At 39.9% G+C, this 15,799-nt stretch overlaps 1 protein-coding gene across 3 annotated transcripts in view; it reads left to right on the top strand.

Annotated features, from left to right (window-relative positions):
- The window catches only part of rreb1b (ras responsive element binding protein 1b), a 61,818-nt gene that overhangs the window by 20,563 nt on the left and 25,456 nt on the right, over positions 1-15,799 (top strand). For 2 of the 3 annotated variants that reach the window (XM_037530926.1, XM_017725242.2), the window contains exon 2: positions 7,084-7,177. The gene's annotated coding sequence lies outside the window, so the exon portion shown is untranslated. Of the gene's footprint in view, positions 1-7,083; positions 7,178-9,059; positions 9,273-15,799 lie in introns of those variants that run through there. The other variant, XM_017725244.2, reaches the window with a different exon arrangement.

Below are 15,799 nucleotides of genomic sequence, written 5' to 3'. Positions count from 1 at the left end.
ATTGTACAAACTGGCCTAATAGTAGTTCCCACAGTGCCTTATATGCCAGGCCTCTATCAAATAAACCCTATAAATCTCCACGGAATTCATAAGCAACCCTAAAAAGAGAGAAGGAGCCCAGTAATTTGAGCACGAGTGCAGGAGTGGCATAAGCCGAGCCCCTTCCCACTTTACTCTGACGATAGTTTTAAATTTGAATGTACTGTTTCACTGTGACCTTTACGTCATTACAACCTTGTCAAATGAACTTGCTCATGTTGTTTCCTGTACATTGTTATCAACTATAAAGACAAATGTGTTGTAAAGCTAGAAACAGTAGCAGCAGATATTTTGTCCATACTTTTTCCCATTTATGTAACTTTCCTTGATGCTGACTGCCTAGTAAGTTTCCATTGCCTGTTAGGTCATTTGCAAAGCTAAGAACTTTAGATGCCAAACATGGCTGATGTACTACGTTTGGTGTAACAGGAGTAAATTAGATTTTTTGCCAAACTTTAGCTAAAAAGAGAGCAGAACGTATTAAAGAGAAGGAATGAGTTAAGATGTAGAGGGGCGGGCTGTAGAACCAGTTCAGCCGGAATGCTCTTCCAAAGCTCTTCTCTCTCTGAATTTCATGCAACCAGTCAGTCCCTGTCTCCACCCCTCATATTTTGATCTCTAGCTCAGCAGAACCCCCCCCCCACCGCCACACACACACACCCCCCCTTACTCTCACTGAAACAGATCCAGTAGAGGTGCGGAGTGTGTAGCCAGCAGAACGTGATAGCTGTCTAAGTCAACTCCTGCCAACAGCCTGCACTTGCCTGTGCCACTCACCACGGGATGCAGGAGCACAGAGTCCACGACTCGCACGCTCGAGCACTTTCTTGTCTCATCCAACAAGACTCGAGACATTAACCCTGACTAAAGCTGTGCAGACGAGCTGTCAAACTAGTGTGCATCAGTGTCTGTGTTTATATGCAAAGATTTTTCCAATCTGATTGAATATGTTCCGATTACAGATTAAGACTGTCTTACTTTAAATCAAATCAAATTTATTTGTATAGGGCTTTTTACAACTGATGTCACAAAGCAGCTTCCCAGAATTCCAGTAAAGACAAAGTTTAACAAGAATGTGAAACCCCCAGGTGAGCAAGCCAGGGGCGACAGTGGCAAGGAAAAACTCCCTCAGAGCTGAGGAAGAAACCTTGGGAGGAACCAGGCTCAACAGGGGGGGACCCATCCTCCTCTGGTCAAACTACCTACAAGTGATTATACTACTAATATTAATAGCAGCAGTATTAGTAGTAGTAATAACTAGGAGTGCATGAAAACCTCAATGTAGGGTGGGCAGCTAGTCCAAGGTAGGTGGCAGTAGCTGGGTCGTGGGCAGCAGGTCTGAAGTGGGTAGCAAGAGAGCTCGACAGTCAGTCGTCCTTCAGTGTCTGGCCGGACATGTGGGAGGTCGTATACTCCGAAAAAGGCAGGGAGATGGAATTTGTTTTATTCTGTTTGTTTGTACCTAAAACAGGGAATGTGAATATTTCCAGAGTGTGGCTAACGACTCCGGCAGATCTGAGCTTAGCTTAACTAAAAGGAGAGAACCAGAAGGACACACAGACACGAGAGCACTCTGAAACAGTTTGGCATCCCTCTGCTCCACCGTCCGCAAACCTGAGTGACCGCATGCGAGTAGCAGGACGACCAGTGTCTCAGTTTACTGTAATTCCCTGTGTCCATGGACCCCTGGATCTGCTGCCTTTATCTAAGGGGGAACAATTAACTACCAAAAGCTAAACTGAACAAGTGAGTTTTCAGCCTAGTTTTAAAGATTGAGTCCCAAACCTTTTCTGGAAGATCATTCCAGAGTTTGAAGGCTTTATAAGAAAAGGCTCTCTCCCCCCCAGCTGCAGCCTTATGAATTCTAGGAACTATTATTAAGCCAGCACTCTAGGATCTGAGTAGTCGCGATGGCTTTATTATTAACAATCTGATGGAAAATACATGCACATGCGCACTACAAGTAATCAGATCTAAAACGATCCGCATGCGCGGAGAGCCACTTGGAGTAAACGTTACCATGACAGCGTCACGTGAGGTCCAGTGAGAGTGAGATGAGTTTGTTGGTGTGCTTGTGTTTTTATTTACTTTTAAATTATGTCAGATTCAGGAAAACGTCCTTCATGTGTACGTATTAAAGAATGCCGAGAGGAAGACGTCGAGTTCTGAGACACATAAGCTGGACGTCCGTCCCTCCACCGTCTTTAAAGATCAGAGAATAAACTTCATCGCCTCTGCAGACCAGCTTCTGCTCCGCCGTGTTGAACATTATAAACTTTTGCCAGAGATGGTTTGAGTTCTCTGCTTTTGCTGTGATGCGACACGCATGCGCAGAACGTACATACACGTTCCAATTGGAAATGTAATCGGATACAGGCGTTTACACGGCTATTATGTTTTATTACGAATGACTGCTATTGGACTAGACTATTCCGATTGAGGTGTTTAGATGGACTTATTCTATTTCTGTTATTAACGGATTATTATGCTGCATGTAAACGTGGTTAGTATGTTGGAGGAATGCACATTTTAGCCAGTTCTTTTGACCAGTAACTAGGGTTAGGTGGCATAACAGTAGTAAGGTATAGTGTAGTATTTAAAAATGGTGATGGTTCCATGACTTTTTCATATCTGAGCTTTCAAACAAATTTCACCTGTTTATATTTTAGCGGTGTCACTGATCAGTGGTGTGAGAGGTCATTGATGGGTGGCATCAATAGAATGAAGCAGTCAGGAAAAACCTCAGATAAACTAAGCATGATTAGTGGCTCAACAACAGCTGACAACTACACATGAAAAGAATACACTCCATTTCAGCTTTCACTTCAACATCAGTCATTTTAGGGTCAGCTAGCTGGAACCAAGCCTGTGCTGTGATGAGGGGCACTTTTGGCCAAAAGCTGCAATCCCAAACTCTGAGGAACTTGTTTGAATTCTGTCACTCCAACACCTGTCACTTGACTTTTGCAGTCTTAAAAATGAGTTTTTATTATCTACACTTGTGTCATTCTGACTAATCGGTGCTGAAGCATACAGTGTGGTTTGTGGCATTGTTTAAGTATTGTTTAATGTAACCTGCTTGCTAAGATAACAAGTCAAGCTACAGATCCAGATAACAAGAAGCTGGTTTAATTGGGTCTTTCTGCCCCTTTAACACCAGTCACTCACTCAGATTTGAAGCATTATTGCATAAACTTGAGTCAGTGCTTTAGTTAGCCAGAACCAAACCTGTTCAGTCCATGTCTCAGTACTTCAGTAGCTCTTAAAAGCTACCACCATCCACCTTGAACGTCTATATAATTTTGCACACCCACATGGGTTTTTCCTCACACCACTGATCACCGCTTAGAGAACATCTATGAAATAGTTGTCTGTTGTTGCATTGTTGTAGTTATGCTATTGTCATCGTGAAAGCACCATTTTTGGTAGCTACCGAGCTGCCAGTTGCATGCAAAAACTATCTATACATTTAGAGAGTGCAATTTTCAGGTCAGGAGATCTGCAGTTTTAATTTTAACAGTTTTAAGTGGAGTAATGTAATCTGATAATGCAGAGCTTGTGAACTGTGAGTCTGGCAAACAGTAGTCAAGCCTCAAGCTTCAATAAAAAAAATCAAACAAGCTTGAATCACATCAAAAAACAATGGATGTGCTGGTCTTGTCAAAAAATCCCCCTGGAGAAAATTTACAGAAGTTAATTAGTTGTAATGTTGGTCAGATCAATTGCAATTAGATATTTTACCAAAATTCGGCTCTAATAGTGATGCATCAGACAGATTGAACTGGGAAACGATCAGAACATTTACTTTTTCTTAGCCACAAAGTGTGGGATTGGGATTGAATTAGCTAGCTTTGCCCACACGTAATCCCCTAATCCCATCCATCTGCCTCTCTCCATGGCCCTCTTGCCCACATCCCTCATCCGCGTTATCCTCCATCCTCTTCTCTATCCCTTTACGCCCTCCACCTCTCTCTCTTTAAATCCCTTTTGTACTCCTGTTATACACTCAGTGGTGGTGTGTCTTAGGAGTGCCGGTGGCATTGGCTGCTTCTCTTCCAGAAAAGGAAACTTGGCAGGCCACCTGGCTTTGATGTGTTGTGCAGTGGGAGGAAGTTTCAGTTTACCAGCTTAACAAGAAGGACAAGAGGGCTTCGGGCAGAGCTCTCCTGTTACCATCCCACCAAACACTGGCACACCAAGATGATGTCACTCTCGCTCATGCAGCCTGTGGTAATTAGTCTCTTCCGTAAGGCTGCCTGTGTAAATTTGGCCTCTCTGGGGATGTCTATCATACTCACAAACTCACAAACATTTAAGCTGATGTTTCTGTACCAACAAATTAGAAGAGACTCATCGCAACTTTGTGTCAAACTAAACGGCCGAACGAGGCCGGAGGAGACTGCAGGCTGCAGCGTCAGAGAACAGTTTAAAGAATCTGAGGACATGAACTGAAGAAATGGCCGAATAACGTGCCCTTTTCACGGCAAACTCAAACACATTGCGGGAGACAAGCCCAGCTCAGCTCAAGCATTAGAACTTCATGTTGGCTCCTGTGATGCTGGCGAGGACGAAAGTGAAGCTCCGGGAGCGACAGGTGTTCGCTGGCCTGATGTTGCATACAGATCACATTTTAAAGATGATGTGAACAGCCAAACATAAAAATCAGATTTAGTGAAAAAATCAGATTTGGGCCATTTTTACCTGTTGTGTAAACGTTGCCTTAAAAAAACGCCTGATTTTGATGGATGTTCTGCAGCACAAGCTGCAGACAAAATGACAGACCAATCATAAAGAAGCAGGTGTCAAGCAAGGTGATGCTTTCTAAAGTGTCTGTTTTCATGCAAATTCTGACTTTTTTTTTAATCAGATGGTGGCAAATGTGAGCCCTTGCATCTTTGCCCAAACAGAACACTTGTATCCCTGCAAATTTCTGACCAATAAACATGCACTCACGCGTATGATGTGCTGTGCTTTAGCCGTTGCCATGTGAAACCAGTCAAACCAAATGAAAAAGATAGTCACAAAAAGTCTCTGGTTCGGACCTAAGCAAAGAAATAAGGTGTAAAAACAGCACTAGTTGTTTGCTTTTTATTAATTTTGCAATGAACAAGAAAGGAAGAGGTTGATGAGGATGATATTCCCAATAAGCTTGTGATGCGGTATCCCTCATGTTTAAGGCTGACTCAAAATCCGATGCCTTTATGCTAAACTATCGACCAAACTAGTTTTATACTACCAAGTATGAAAAGATTCCATGCCATTCAGTTACCAAAGTAGTTGCTCTTATCAGCATCTGTGAACCAATATGCGTGCTTGTTCAGTATGTAGACCCCTGACTGTGTAAATCACAGTGCTTTAGCAGGGTGCAGTTGGATCATAGTAGAGGTGTAAAGGTTCAACTCTTTCTTGGTTTGGTTCAGACATTGGTTTCTGGGCCACAATTCAGTTTGAACCTGAATTGAAACTTTTTTTTATTATTATTATTGTTGTTTTAAGTTTATTTCAAGATGTGCAAATACAAACTGGAAGTCTCCTTAAAAAGAACATGAAAGGAATTACTTTTGAAAGTTCCTCTTTGCCAAAATTATTGCAAAAGCAAGTAAAAAAAACGAAACACCAGCAAGTAGAGCGAAATATGAACTACAATAATAAAAGTCAATATCAAGAGGTAGAACAGCTGTACTGATATGCAAAAAATATGTGAACAGCAAGCGAATTAAATGTAAACCTCGAGAGTAGCTAGTAGAATAAACGAGATAAGCAGCTACTGTAATAGAGTAATAGCAGTGAGCTGTGCCTTACTCAGGTGCTCACAAAGATCTTGGTATGTCTTTGGCTTCATGTGTGCATTAAATGTGATGTGCCTGGAATTTTATTCTGGGCCTCGAGAACATTTAGCACTGATTGGAACCCCTCATAAGTAAATAAAGCCAAAAGGCTGTGAAACTGAAACTGTGAAAGGTGCTATATAAATAAAACAGATTCTTTTTAGCAGTAGTAGTGGTAGTGGTAGCAGTTGTAGTAGTATTAGCATTTTCTTTTCATTTATTTATTTTTGAGATAATTTAAATTTTTACCAAATTTTCTCCCCAATTTAATCGTCTCTACTTCCAACCGCTACTTAGGACTCCCCCAATCACACGATACTACCAACACTAGGAGGGTGAAGGCAGCACAGGCTTCCTCCGAAACCTGTGAAACCAGCCACCACTTCATTTCGAACTGCCGTTCGCGCAACATCACGGGACGGCCGAACGCGCTCGGAAGAAAGCGCCAACCGCGAGATCTATTACATCAGCTAACAGATGCCTGCGCTGACTAGCATCATGTTGAGTGATGGGGGGAGAAGGGGGGCCATCCTACCCACCCAGAGAGAGCAAGGCCAGTTGTGCTCTCTTGGACTCCCGGCTACGGCTGTAGCATCACCAGGGATCGAGCTCTAGATCTCCTGATGACCGGGTCAACGCTTAGACAGTTGCGCCACTCCAGAGCGTATTAGCATTTTGTAATGCAGTGAAAAGACCTGTTGCTTTTGTCATTGATTGAGCGCAGTCGGAGGTAGGGGACAGTTTGGCAATGAACGTTCCTAGAAGTGTTGGCTGTCCGTCAGTAGCCTGTATGCTCTGTGATCAAACTTGCGGTCTCTCAGCCATGAGATGAACCAGAGCCCGTCAGAATGCAGACTTTGATCAGGAAGAACCATGACACCACCACATTGTAGTAGTTGGCACTCCAAATAAAGTGTTTACACAACCATCTTAAAGACAGCAGGAGCTGGTTGCATGTCTTGCATGTAACAGTTGGCAAATTACGTATAAAAGCTATAGAAGTAGCCTTACAGCATTTACTCGATTTCGTAGGGACCATTGGTATGTTAAGCTGATGTTCAGCCATTTTAAACTAGCAGTTGATATTAATACAGAGTAATAATGTAAGGGTTCAAAGTATCAAGGGAAAATCTTGAATTGCAATTCATCAGCTACTCAGATTATTACCACAACTCTGATGAAGATGGTAATGATTGCGCATGTGGTTCTTTTTCAGTATGAGCAGAGGCTGCCATTCCTCTCCTCTCACCCCGAGCCTGTGGCCTTGCACCTCTGTGACCCACTGACTTGTATCCCTGAACTCAAAATAGGTAAGTATGGTAAACACCTCATACTCCTGTCTAAAGCATACACGTCACTTTTGGTATAGCACCTTGTGTTAAAGGTCCGCATTCCTGCAGGATTATAAAGTTTCTTTTGGTGTCATTTTAAAAGCTGCATATTAGATATGCAAGACATTTTTTTGCATAAAATACTCAGGAAGTTGCTCAGTAGCTTTGTTAATGCTGTCCTACCAAAATATATTTAGAAAAATATTGAATTTTGAATGATACTGGATGTTGTCAGTGCTTTTCAGCACTACCCTGTAGATACAGGTGAGGATGGCGTTTCTGAGGCTGTTTGGCAGTGAGTGGATGTTAAGGAGGTGTTGCTCAACCTCCCTGTGTTAGACTCAGTATGTGTGCTTGGTAACTGTGCATTCCAGACACTCCCTGATCTACACAGCCCTCGCTACACACTGTATGAGCAAAGTTACTTGGAGTTGCATTCAGTACTACTAAGGGAGTTTGAGGTGCTGCAGAAGTGAGATTGGTATCCTTCAAATCCTTCAAGTACAAATACTGTAAAACATACTGTGTCACTAAACATTGCTTGTTCATTCTTATTACAATACTACAATACACGATTATGCCATACTACTATTGATATGTGTGTGTATATATATATATATATATATATATATATATATATATATATATATATATATATATATATATATATATATAATTTACAATTTGCCCTTAAGACAGATACATGTAAACAACCTCTGTTCTAATTGGCGGCCCTGTATTCTGACTCATTCAAAACGCAGAATGAAACTCTCCTGTCAGCATTTTGAATGAGTCAGAATACAGAGCAGCCAATCAGAACAGAGGCCATATATATATATATATATATATATATATATATATATATATATATATATATATATATATATATTACACACACACACACAAAGTCTCAGAAACAAGCTTGTTTAATTGTAAGGGATAAAAGGGTTGAAAATGTTTTTTGCTACTGTGCAAGAAAGATATTTGTCGATAACCTCTGTTTTGATTGGCTGCCGTCTATCCTGAGTCACTCAAAACACAGGCTGAAACTCTCCTTATAATTCAGCATGATTAATGAGGCTGAATAGGTGGAGTTATATTAGTACGTTGGTTTTTGTGGCATCATAGAATCATCGGATTCAAAACATGCTGTTTTTGCAGCTTAATTTCCATATAGGGACTGGATGGACTGAGGAGTGAATGGTAGTTTGTAGCAGGGCATCGTGAGATATCACAACGCAAAGCTGTGACCGTATGCATTGTGAAGGTGTAAGAATGCATCATGGGTAGTGGACATTCTATTAATTTGCCATCTAATGCAGCAGCACCGTTTAAACACCAGTTGTGGCAAGCAATCAGCAGCATTGAACAACTCACTCAGTTACTCCTCCTGCCTCGCAGCTCTGGTGTCGTTCGAATTTTGGGGAGAACATCAGTATCGTGAATCAAATTGAATCATGGGCCGACTGTATTGTTGATTGATACATCACTGCTGTATGAAGAAACACTTTTATCTGCATTTTTGCTGTTTTTCAGTGTTTGACCAAATTTGAAAATACCTGTTGTCCTTGTGTGTAAATTTCATGAAGAATGCACCAAAGGAAACAGCCCAAAATGCTTTGGGGGAAAAAGTCTGGTTCCTTTGACTTGCATTAAAAGTAAATGTTTTTTTCCCTTCTCCTATAAAATTACTATTTTGGAGCTATGCTGCATTACACTTATATAATATATGTTCTTTAACATACTGCAATGATCACAGTGTGTAGAAGTATAAACGCAATTTGATATTTTGCTTATATTTTGCAGCACTTGTAAAAAATGTCATTGTCTCAGGAGGTGGCTGTTGAAAAGCAGCTGTTCGGGGGTTTTGAGTGAAGGATGTTGGATGGGGGTAGTGTGTAAGATGGAGGATGATTGCAGGGCGAGATCACTGCAGCAGTGAAGAATGGAAGGAGGAGAATAGCTCAGGCATTCCCCAGGCCTTCCCAGCCACCACACCAAACAGGAAATGCATGAGTTCCTCATCTGCCGAGAGCGCGAGAGACTTTCCATTCCTTTGTGTTGCTGGAAAACAGTGAGTTGAAAACGAAAGTCTGAGTGAAGCAGTGTGGGCTGTTGGAGGTGCGTGTGTGGGTGTGTTATGTGGAACTTCTGATGCTGCTCTTTACATGCCTGTACATATTGCTTCTGTGTCCAACTGCAACCCCGTGCGTTTTTGGAGACGTGACAGTGATGTTCATTACAGTGTGCACTTGTTTTTGTAGCCAGAATAACATGTTATGTCTTAATGTGGATTACATACAGATGTAGATTACATACAGAGATTGATTTTAAGAGCAAATTAAATCAAGGTTTATTTACTTATTAATCAGTTTCACCAAACTTTAAATAGTCAGAGTTAAAGTTAAATTGTCATTTTAGTTTTACTGTGACTTTAGACTAAATGCAATCTTATTGCTTCATTACATTAAACTCAGATTAAAACTGCATTTTGGGATTAAATATAAATTTACAGCTAAAGCAGTTTAAAGTGAACAATCTACTGAAAGTCAGTATTTATAGTAGTTTTTGTACTATGTAGTATTAAGCCCAGTGCAGGGAAGTTAATATAAATCAGTGATAGCTAACACAACACTTGACATTTGAGAGATGGCAGCAAAAATGTGCATTAGCATAGCGATGGAAATGGGATAAGCATTATAATTGATGAAGTTGTAATTTTTGCATTAAGAACAGTTGCTGAAAGTTAGAGAAAATTGTTACTGTGTTACCTGATGCCTGAGACATTGTTCTACGATAGATTTAAGATCAGGTTGTGGCCTAAAGCATATTTTTTTTAATCCATTTGTGGCAGAGAGGTAAATGCAGGGCAAACTACTATCAAAATTAAACTTCTTTTTAGTACCATAATTTTACCATTATCAACGTTAAAAACACCTAAGGGTTTAAAAATCAACGTAATTCCTCCTAAATAATAATAGTAATAATAATAAATGCAGTGGTAGACAGCAACAAAGTAAATGTAATTCATTACTGTACTTAAGTACTTTTTTCGTGTAGCTGTACTTTACTGAAGTATTTCCATTTTGGGCGAGTCTAATATCTGACTTTTTACTCCACTGTCGTTCCTTTGGTTTCTGTGTGTATAAAAACGTAATGTCAAAACAAAAGAAGTGCACTTTGTTTAGAGCTTGTTTTGACCTGTCATACCGGCCTAGTGCAGCACACGGTTCAATGGAGAGTTTGTTCAACATAAATGCTGAACTAACCTAACTTTGTGTAAATAGAGCACAATATAGAAATATGTCCACTTACGCAGTCGTGACTGACACGGCTTTTTTCTGAATTCATACAAACACCATTTCATTTTATAGTAAATTAGTTTGGGCTGGTTTATGTTTATGAACAGAGGCCTACAGATCAACATAGTAAAGGAGCTCATTTGTGATCCTGAGTTTAAAGCCAGTTTTTATTAAACTTAAACTTGTAATTAAGTTACATTAAGTTAATTAATCTTTTAGTACTTTTACTTTTGATACATAAGTACATTTGAAGAAAAATATGTTTGTACTTTTACTCAAGTGGAGGTCTAAAGGGAAGAACTTCTACTTTTACTGGAGTAACATTTTACCTTGGATATCTTTTGCTCTAACTCAAGTACATGATTTCAGTACTTCGTCCACCACTGGCTAAATATCAGAATTGTAGTTTTGCCTGTGGGAGCTGTTTTTTGGCATAGCCCTGCTAGTTTTTATTCAAGTGGGAAGAAACCCAGTATACCAAAATACACATGGTGGAATACTCAATCATGGTGGAATTTTATGTTGTAGCGAATTGTTTCCTGAAGAATTGTAATTGAGCTCAGAGATTTACATCTAACTGTTGTTGGTCCGGCTCCCACTCTGCTTTCTGATCGTTTAAACAATCTGCGAAGTTCTCCGGCTGTAAGGCTCTTCATGCTTGTTGTTTTTTTATATCGCAGCCTGGTTCCTCACACACCCCACCCTTTTTCTCTCTTCAGATTCTCCTCCTGCCCTGCCCATCCTGCTGAGACTTTTTCCCCATTATTGTACTTCCCTGCATCTGTTGCCATTGGCTCTGGTGGCTAATTCATTATTGTCTTAACGCTAGATCCTCTCCTTCAGCACATGGATGGCTGGTTAATAACAGCTCATTAATCCTGTAGTAATCTGTGGAGCCGCTCTGTTTTGCAATCTCAGCGCTTGGTGAGCCTCACGGATGTGAAGACGGGTGGGCGATGTGATGATTTGTTATCATTATCATGATAAGGGCCTCACCGATGTCCCGGTTGGGCGATAATATCAGCTAATATTAGTGATCTGCCGTATGAGCATACAGGATATCCAAACCTTAGCCCGAAAATAACATTATAAACATTACTAACACAGAAATAGGAGCAATAAGAGGTGATGAACTGAAACCCAAAGCGCAAAGAATTATGGGTGGTTCTGAAATATATCGCTGCTGTCGGAACAAAACCTTGTATCTCCAAAATGGTAACTTTACAGGAGAAGGAAAAACACACTTTACTTTTAATGCAACTTTTAATGTCAATGGAGCCAGAATTGTTTCCAAGTCGTATTTGGGCCGTTTCTTTGGTCCATTCATCATTAAATTTACAAAGAATGTAAGGAGCAACAGGTATTTTCAAATTATGTCAAAAACTGAAAAACTACAAAAATAGAGATATGATCTTTCCTTCCGACAGCAGTGGTATATATTATTGAAGACTGCGAGTCCCTGTTTAAATGAGTTTAGGAAATGTGACCATTAGGAACTGACCATTATGTCAGTCAGTAAAGCAGTATTGGACAAAAATTATTGTGGTAAGATGTAGATATATTATTTTGTCTGTTATCAGTATCGGCCACAAAATACTCATATTAGTTGAACTTTCCTTCTGGAATACTGAACACTTTTATGTATTGTAAAAAAGACAGTTATAGGTGGCCTTTAAATGCCAGCACAGTGACTGCACAAACTGCACTGTAAAGGCAGATTCATGTAATTATACTTGTGCATCTGCATAATGTGAATGTGAGCACTAGATTAACAAGAGCACTAGATTTGCGTAAGCACTAGTTTGCAGTGTTCAAACCAGAATGTACAGAAAACAAAGGAAATTTACATTTTTTTCCTCTGTCCAATATGCATTCTTATATAATGTGTGTGTGTGTGTGTGTGTGTGTGTGTGTGTGTGTGTGTAATATATATATATATATATATATATATATATATATATATATATATATATATATATATAAAAATATATATATAATTACACGCACACACATATGATTGTTCATATAAATATTTGTAAGGTCACACTTTTTTTTTCAGACGAGTTTGATAGAACCATAAGAGCTTCAACAGGTAGCTGATTGGATGTCAGCCTATTATGACAGTGTCTTATTTTGTTCTTTTATTCTTATTTTATTTTTTACCAATTGTTTCATTTTGAATTAAAAAGAAATAAATGTGTCACTACTGGTTTGTTTTCTCCAACCTCAGAATTACTACATATTTTGATGCACATCACGTGAAACTGTCTTCAAGTGTCATAATGTCATGTTTTTGCCATAGGGCCTGTTTTTTGACTGCAGTAATAAACATCTTGGCAACTTAAATCCTCGTAGATTTAGTCAATGTATTTAATATTTCTTCCAGTGAATATTATTCTTAAATGGTAGACCGAGCATCACACTGAACACTCTCTCTACCAGTAAAGATCATCTTAACACAAAAAATGGGCCCTGGCTGTTTTTTGGTTACTGTGCCTTTTAGACCACTATACTTAAACAAGCTTTGTTCTGATTGACTTGAATTGCCCCTATATTGTGCCTCATTCAGTCCAGGCTGAAACACTCTTTATAACCTCACTGTGAGTGGATGGGGTTGCACCGCTGTTGGCGGATGTATGTGAATTTGCTTATATGAGAACATAATGCTTTGAAATTTGAGCGCTGTTTATATACATCAAACCCAATAAAGCAAGGATATTCACAATTCACGTTTTCCACGACATGGGGTGTTTTAAACACGCTGCAGACTTTAAATATAGCGATCTGGCATTGACCACTGAAAAAACCATATTGTGACAATGTCATTTGTCACGATAATGATAAATATTTTCTTTTTGCCCACCCCTAGTACCAAATTGAGAGATAAAATAGCTTGATTTTAGTAATGATTCTGGACCTGGCTTTAGCTGTTTGCTTTCCGTTTGGTTGGAAACGTTCTCTTCATTGATTTGTTAGTCACTGGCCTGGAAGATGACATGACTGGATGAAGGCACTTGCAGCAACACGTGTACGTGTGAGCCTGATGCTGCTCTCCGTGCGCAGTAATGGATATGGGTGTGGCAGCCGCTTTCTGCCACAGTGCTAAAAGCTTTTTGTGAAAAATGGATACGGTCTCTTCTTTTCATTCTTAGCACGGGATAATTGTTAAGGGGGGATCAGAGCAAATCATACCCTGCTGCTGTACACGCACACAGCAGCACAGAGAAAGCAGCCGTCTTCCCTCCACTGCTCTCTAAGCCACTTCCTGCTTTTGACTCTCAACCTAACCCAACCCAACCCCCCTGCTGCTCTGCTCTCCAGCCTGCGTGAGATTTTACTCAGCGAGCAGCAGACGACCCGGCTCCTCCTTGAGCTTACGTCCAACACGTCTCGGTTACTGTCTTCTCTCCAATCATCTCTCTTCTGACCATGTTTCTCTCTCTCTCTCTCTCTCTCTCTCTCTCTCTCTCTCTCTCTCTGTGTTTTACTTTTCACTTTGTCTCAGTCTCTCTCTCTCTCAAACTCTTCTCTGTATATATGCTTCATCTCTCTTGCCTCCCTCCCTTGTTGACGCCGCCCACCTCTCTCTGGGATGGGCCCCTCTCTTTCTCTCTCTCTGGCTGTTGGTATCAGTCTCCCACAGCTGCTGCACACCAAAAGTGCCTGTGAGCTTTTGCTCTTTTTCTTTTCGCTCCGTTTATTTTACCATCGTTTAAGCACATATGTAAGCCCATAGCCTTGTTTCAGTACGTAGTAAGTCTGTGATGTAGTTTTCTTAGTTTTTCCTAATATATTTACATTTTCCACATTTTCACATGAGTACATGTTGACCTAGTTGTAAAATATCAGTGTAGCGGAATTAAAGAAATGTCAATGATTTCATGTTTTTCTGAGTTTTTGAGGACCATGTTTTTTAAGGCAGTTTATCTCATGGGGTTAAGTTTAGGCAATGATCAGAGGGTTCTTGGAGATAAACATTTTCACATTGTATTTTTGAGAAGTCTGCCAAACCCCCTGTATGATATTAATGATATTACTAGCAATGCAGTCAAAGGATTTGTCATTTTACAGGACTGCACACAACTCAGCAACCATTCTTCATTCATTTAAGTTCTAGTTGAATGACCAACAAGTACGTTATTCATTTTCTGTTCAGAAATTATTAGATAATGAGAAAGTGGAGACCCTAACAGCCGTGCAAGACCTGGTAGACCACCAAAACTGTCCCCATCACATAAACAGTACTTTTCAGGTTTCATCTTTGGCACTTTCTGCTTCACTGTTCAGCTCTGTAAGCGTCCACAGGTGTTTCTGTGCATCTTTCTACACGGACAACTCAGCGCTGTGGGTCTGAAAGGATATGTGGCCTCAGTGAAAAAAGCAAATAGATGCAAAAATGGGCGTCTACACTAAAACCTAACATCAAATATCTGAGATGTGGAGGTGTTAAGGACATATGAGACTATATTTTTAGTTGGGATTTCTCAGATCATGAAAAGCAGGAAGTGTGACCAACTTCTGAGACAGATCTTCAGAGTTGTGGAAAAATTTCCATGCAGATTTGTTTTGAGAACTGGAGGCGAAGCATCCAAAAAGAAAGCTTCGTATTTCATGGAAACAAAGAGAGACAAAAAAAGAGGAAGGGCTGCACCGATATAGCCTGATGATGATAACCGATAATTACCATGTTCTTGTGGCTGATTGACATTTTTGTGCATTTAAAAAAATAAAAATAAATCAAATCTCGTCATAAAGAGATTGGAATTCTCAACATGGATTTAACGTAGTCATGACATGTGCAGGCTAACAAAAAGCAAGATTATCAATTGTAAATATTATCTGGAATTGAAACTGATAACATTTAATAAAATTTCCCAGTGTAGTGAAAATATACCGGCAGCCACTGGTATCGCACACCCCTACCCAAAAGAACTCGCATCGAGGAGATGAGTGTGCTTGAAGCAGACAAACAGAGATGTCACAGCACATTGCTCCATTTTAATGATCTACAAGTCTTTGTATCATGTATCCAGGTTATAAAAAGCATGCATAGTTATAGGGCTGGTTAGACTGCTGTGATGTATTAAATCATCAAGGAGTTTTGGAGAGACTTTGCAGGGCAGCCCAATAGATGAATCCATCACTGAAACCGTTTGCTGTAAGATGCAGCTCAGTTTGGTTCTACTACAACTTCATTTCCAAAAAAGTTGGGACGCTGTGTAAAATGTAAATGAAAAAAAATGAAATGATGTGCAAATCATTTAAACCCTATATTTAATTGAAAATACTACAAAAACAT

This window comes from Pygocentrus nattereri, chromosome 19, assembly GCF_015220715.1.
Source record: "Pygocentrus nattereri isolate fPygNat1 chromosome 19, fPygNat1.pri, whole genome shotgun sequence".
NCBI classification, from domain to species: Eukaryota; Metazoa; Chordata; class Actinopteri; order Characiformes; family Serrasalmidae; genus Pygocentrus; species Pygocentrus nattereri.
The sequence above is the reverse complement of the archived record's forward strand: the minus strand, read 5'-3'. Positions and strand labels throughout refer to the sequence as shown.